This window comes from Mya arenaria, chromosome 15 (assembly GCF_026914265.1).
Source record: "Mya arenaria isolate MELC-2E11 chromosome 15, ASM2691426v1".
Classification (NCBI taxonomy): Eukaryota; Metazoa; Mollusca; class Bivalvia; order Myida; family Myidae; genus Mya; species Mya arenaria.
In genome coordinates, this window is record NC_069136.1 from 18,714,460 (window position 1) to 18,721,491 (window position 7,032).

Sequence of the window (7,032 nt, forward strand, 5' to 3'; positions counted from 1 at the left end):
AATTCTTCATTTTTAGCACTCCATATTTTATAATCACCATTATGTAAATATCTCATATCGTAGACATATTCATGCCGAATTTGGTGAATTTATTTCCTTAAGCAATGGATTATATTTTAATATGATTATCAAACCAATTTATAAATTTCAATGTTTTTTCAAATGTCTCTATTGATCTCTCACTGCCGTGGAGAAGTCTTATTTTCCTCATTGCTGTGAAAATATTCCCGGTTTCGGGACATGGTTATTTGTGTTGAAAAAAAAACTATACAAAAACATAATTATTTGGAAGTCTGAGTAACTCCTATACAAATAAATTTCTGAAAAAGGGAATTAAAGGCTTCGTTTAGTTTGTATGCCCATGACTAAGCGATTTTGGGGCGGCGTGAAAAGAGACCTTGTGGCTTGAGTGTAGCACTTGATAAATACAATATTTTTTTTCATTGAATAAAGTTCAAAACAAGAGCTGTCACAGCTATATGAAAAATATGACTGAACAGGCCTTATCGGGCAGAGAGCTATTCTTAGAGCACAATACGTTTTGACCTGCTGACCTCAAATTAAATAAGGGTCATATGGAGATCGTTACCAACCTCCCTGCTAAGTTTGAGGACCATATTGATCAAGCATACTCCAGTCATCAATTGGATAACCTTTTTGAGTTCACGATTACCACGACTGAGAATCTACTGTCCTCAAAATAAATATGGGTCATTTGCTGTTCATGACCAACACAATTTCCAAAATTGAAGACCATGGTACCAAGCATACTATAGGTATCAATCGGACAAGCTTTTTGTGCCCAAGTTCACAACAACCTTGACCTTTGACCTATTATTTTCAAAATCAAAAATGTCATTTCTAGTCATGATCAAACTTCCTGCCAAGTTTGAGGACCATAGGACCAATCACTCTCTAGATATCAATCGGACAGACTCACATGTCATCACGACCTAGACGTTTGACATACCGACCTCAAAATATATAGGGGCTATCTGCTGGTCTTGACCAACCTCTCTTCCAAGTTCCAAAATGAATGATTTTAAACCTTTTTATAAAGAGAAATGAATAATCTTGGACCTTTTTAAAGAGAGAAATGAATGATTTTGAGCCCTTTTAAAAAGAGAAATGATTAATTTTAAACCTGTTTAAAAAAGGAAATGAATGTTGAGCATTTTTAAAGAAGAAAATTGATTTTGATTAAATAACTACAAGATAAAATGGTTTCACAATGAACGTAAAGGCTCAAAATGTATTGTCTCATTGTCTTGCATGATGTTAGAATATGGGATTTTCACATAAAATATCATCTTACACAAAAAAAAAAAAAAAAAAAAAAATATATCTGTCTACCACTAAACCCCGGACTGATTTTACATGCAAAACTGGAATTAGCTTAAACTGAACTTACATGCACTTTTTCTTTGATACAACTACATCACTTTAATACTCACACAACAACAAAATGATTAAGTATGTCGTTTAAAATATCGTCGTTTAAAAGAGCAAATACCGATTATACAAACACATATAAATGGTATGATTGTGAGCCAATTGTTCAGAACATTGTTAAAATTAACAGCGTTGTAAAAGTCATCGTTGTAAACTTTGGAATGGTTACTGCTCTGGACGTTTAATGGATGTACTTATGATCTGCTTTATTTTTAACAAGATTTGATACAACTACGTCAGCTGAACTTGTTTATATTGAAACATGTGAGCATATCATCAAATCGTTTATAATTAAAAGTTAACAACGGTGTTGTGAATCACGTTGTTAACTTTAACAAAGTTCTGAACAATTGGCCCTGTACCTCTGGTATATCAGTTATAGCTATGTATGCATTAACATTCACATCATAATGCTCAGAACTCTTAGTTATTTATTCAGCACTGATAAGCCATATTAGGCATTCAATACATACATGTAACAGCGTAAGGTTTAAATCAATCAAAGAAACAAAGTTGCAGCTTATTAAAGACGGAACTAACCACATAGACAATACACCATTTCAAGAAAAAGTTGTATAACTAAAGATGCACTCTTACTCCCAAATAAGTTTTACCACAATTAATTATGTTGTTTTAATGTTCCAAAAAGGTTGAATAAATGTCGAAAACAAGGGAGGATACCGAGGTTAATTTGAAAGAAATAGCATAAAACACAGTATTTCTACCTAAAGAGACTATAGTGGACCACAGTAAATCTTTAAGTATTCACCAATCATTAAATATGTTTTCTCGTTCTGTTTTTAAGTACACGGTTACAATCGTGTTATCAGTAAATAATATTTTCCATAAATGCATTATTAAGTAAGTAGTTAGAGGTTTATCAGTCAAAATTGATGTTTGATATACATGTTATACATGTGTATGTATTGATTTTGAATAAGAGTGTCACTTTAAAACAAACAATATATCAAATACTTAACATTACAACAACAAACAAAACTAACACAATTACACTGGACAAAAGCCTTAGCCAACGCAAAAGAAAAATCGAATGCAAACATGTAATAGATATAAATCAACAACAGACAACACCTTACGTAGTTTTTATTACATGCTCCTTTTGAGAATTATACCAACAATTAAATTACTTTAAATTCAAACTTGTTGATTGTAGTTTATGTACATTCTGCTATACAGGTGTTTAATCAAAGGAACATTTATATCGGGAGCGCTACGAAACACAATAGTTTTGAACAAAATAAATAGTTAGATTGCTTTAATGAGACTTTTTTGGGTATGGAATGTTCAATCAAGTACAATAATATTTTAAACTTCCTTATTGTTTCAATGATTATTTACGTAAACTCAACCAAGGGCATTTTTTTTCGAGTTCACGAACTGAGTATTTGTTGTGACGTTTTCGAATTAAATGAAAACCAGATTTATCGGTTGTTTTATCGAAACCGAAACTGGTTTTGGAAACTATCGAAACCCCCGCCAGAGGCGGTTTCATTGGTTCGTTCCGTCCGAAAACTAGTTCACTTCGAAAATAAAATTAAAAAAAACTAGCGGAGACTGATCCAAAAAGTGTGTTTTGTATAAAAAAACTAGTTTGATTGGTTTATTGGTTTCACGAACTGTGTATTTGTTGGGACAGTTTCAAATACAATGAAAAACAGTTTTATTGTTTGTTGTCCTAAAACCGAAACTGGTTTTTGAAACTATCGAAACCAGCTCCGGGGGCGGTTTCGACGGTTCGTGTTATCCACTGGCACTGGATTTTCAAACTCAATAAAAAAATCAAAATAAAAAAATCTTATAATTCCGAACTAAAACGTAAATTGTTATTGTGGGGGGAACTAGTATTCATTATTAGTATTCACAACTGAAAAATCTTCATGATATATGTATCATAATGTTTAGCTCCTTTATGCCGGACTGCCACTATACAATATTTACACCTCAACTTCCATTCCTTAAATGAACTGCCTTTCGGCAATTGCGTTCATCAATCAACATCTTCGGCTATGTTCGGATCGTAATTCATTGCATAACAATTATACATCAAAACTATTGATCTTCTTATTGTTTGTATTGTGTCAGCAGGTCCCGTAAAATATAAATCAACATTTTTAAAGTGTTACTTTATTATATTTTAATTATATTGTTGCCAGAAGTGTTTCAATATTACGTTTTAAAGTGACTTCAAGTGGTTGATCTTTTCCCGCGTTATTGTGTCGTCATTTGAAAAAAAAAGTTTCCGGTTACAGTCGGGTCGTTCTATTAACAGAATGTGTAAGAACGGATTACTGAAAGGTTTTCTTAAATGAGATGAAGTATTTTTTTAACAATTATTGAATGAACTATTGGTGTAAATATAAGGAATGAATTGCGGGGTTGATGTCATTATCGGGGATATGAACGCAATTGGATTGGTCAAAGTACGCGTGGAGTCCTTCGGACTCCACATACATTGGCCCACCCAATTGCGTTCATACCCCGATAATGACATCAACCCCGCAATTCATTCCTTAATTACGCAACTATATGTTTTCTTTGATAATGCCGCCTTACATGTATATAAGTACTGTTTATTTTTCCTCATGCGGGATTTTTGCCAAATGGTTGTTGTGCCAAATTTAGCGTGGTTTAAAATTCGCGACAGCATCATTTATTAAAGACAAACATCGGTATACAAGTGTTTCGCCTTGTTTAAAACCCTCGTTTTTGCAAATATTTTTAAAGATGCGCTCTTACTCCCAAATAAGATTTACCAAAATTTATACAATTGTTTAGATATACCAGAACGGATGAATAAATGTTGAAAACAATGGTTCTTATGAAAGATTCCGAGTTTAATTTGAAAGAAAGGTGCATAAAACGCGGTATCTCTACCTTATGAGACGATAGTAGAACACTGTAAATCTTTTAGCATACCCCAATCATTTAATATTTTTGGGGTTTTGCCTTTTAAATACACAGCTACAATCATGTTATCAGTATTAAATCAATATTTTTCATAAATGCATTTTTGTAAGTAGTTAAAGGTTTATCACTAAAAACCTATGTTTGTTATACATGTGTATATGTATTGATTTTGCTTAAGAGTGACACTTTAACAAATTGTAATAATTCGTAACTGAATCCTTATTTTCTTTAACACACAGTAAGCTCGCAGAGTTGGGAGTGAATATCGTTTATTTCTATAAATGTAGAAAAAAGTATTGACAATACTGTTTAACTTTATGGGCTAACCGCTATGTACAATGAATGTTGAGTTTTTCCGATGATATTTCTGATGTTGCGAATGGTGGTGATGATGTTGTTGTTGACAGTGACAAAGAAGCCGTTCTTTCACTATTCAGTTGGATCGATCCCAGAAAGGAATGTTCAACAGAGATGATGTTGTAGCTGTTGTTGTTGTTGTTGTTGTAGTTGTCGACAGTGATAGAGAATGCCATCATTCAGTGGTAGTTGTTGACTTAGAAGAGGTGCTTTGTGAGGACAAGGTTGACGGTATTGGAGAGCTCGTAGTTTCTGATGAAACACTGACCTGCCTTGTTGACGACGGGACTAGAGGTGTCGTTGTTGTAGCTGTTGTTGTAGTTGTTGAAAGTAACGAAGCTGTTGTTGTAGTTGTTGACAGTAACGAAGAAGGCGTTATTTTATTAGTAGTTGTTGACTTAGAAATACCTTGTGAGAACGAGCTGGACAGTATTGGAGAGTTCGTTGATTCTGGTAAAACAATGACTTGTCTTGTTGACGACTGGACTAGAGGTGAAGTGACAACGTCGTCTTTATCGCCGCTGTTGTCACCTAATTCACACACAACTGTATCCTGTTTAAGTTTATCTATTGTAAGCCACATAACACTACAAACAGCAAAGCCAAAAATAAATCCTACCAGTATGCTGAAGCAAAGTACCGAGTTTTTGTGGCACTTAAATGTTTTTCCATTCCGACGAACCGTTGAACGTGTAGGTAATTCTACTTCTTCCTTCGTTATGACGTCATTCTTGTCAGGTTTTGACGTTTCAATGCCATCGTCAAGGCAAGGTCTAATATAACGGGTGTATTTTGGGCTTGGGTGACTAGGTTCAAGGTAATGCTGGTCCCCGGTGGTCGATATTACATCATACTCTCGCGAATCCGTTTCATTGGCTGCTGGCATTGGTACGTTTTTTGCCGGTGAAGCGTTACCGTCTAATCCATACGTTCCGTTTGACATCATGGTCCCGTCACAATGTACGCTTAATGTTGACGTTGCCGGTTGAATTACGTCAAATTCTTTATTTTCAGCACTCCTTATTCGATAATCCCCCATGTGTAAATAGCTCATATCCTCGACATTTGCCGAATTTTGTGGATTTATTTTATTTCCTTAAGCAATGGAACTTATTTGAATACAATCCCAAAACAAATTGTTAAGTTTCAATAAAACAGTTTTCCAAATGTTTCTATGTGCCGCTCGTTTTATCTGCCAACTGCCTGGAAGTCTCTTACTTTCCCTATTGCTGTCAAAATATTCCTGGTTTCGGACAGACATGTATATTTGTTATCAAACAAAGCTTTAAAGAAAGAAAGTGATTACAAGGAAGTTGAGCATCGCCTGAACAGAATACTTTACGTGAAAGGGTATTTATTTGTACATGTATGCACGTGAATTAAGCTGCGTGGTAGCATAGCCCCGTAACGCAAGAGGGCTGTCGGTGTGGAGTTAGCCGCCTGATGGCGCTAAAATAGAACTTTTGGCGAGAAGTTAGCGGCCTGGCGGCGTAAAGAGAGACCTAAAGGCGTAGAGTTAAGGGCCAGGCGGCGTTGAGTTAGCTGCCTGGCGGCGTTGAGTTAGCGATCTGGCGGCGTAAAGCGACAACTAGCGGCGTGGAGTTAGCGGCATGATGGCATATAGAGAGACATGGCTGCGTGGAGTTAGCGACCTGGCGGTGTGAACAGAGGCCTGGCCGCGTGAAGTTAGCGGCATGGCGGCGTACAGAGAGACCAAGCGGCGTGAAGTTAGCGGCATGGCGGCGTTAAAAGAAACCAAGCGGCGTGAAGTGAGCGGTATGGTGGCGTTAAGAGAGACATAGCGGCGTAGAGTAAAGGGCCAGGCGGCGTATAGGGTACCAAGCGGGTTGGAGTTAGCGGCCTGGCGGCATAAGGCGACATCTAGCCTCGTGGAGTTAGCGGCCTGGCGGCGTGGGGTTAGCGGCCTGGCAGCGTAAAGAGCGACATAGCGGCGTGGAGTTAGCGGCATGGTGGCGTCCAGAGAGACATGGAGCTAGCAGCCTGCGTAAATAGAAACCAAGCGGCGTTGAGTTAGCGAACGGACGGCGTAGAGACCAAGCGGCGTGGTGTCAGCCAAGCCTCTGTGGTGTCAGCGGCTTGGTAGTGTAGAGACCAAGCGGCATGAAGTTAGCGACCTGGTGGCGTAGAAAATTTGCCGCGTGAAGTTAGCAGCCCAAGCAGTCTAATTTTGTTATATACTGTAGCAATTTTATTAATAGTTTCATTGAATAGTCTTTGCTGTTTGCGCATGGAACGTGTCATGATAAAAAACCTCTATACTTCAAAAAAATAGTT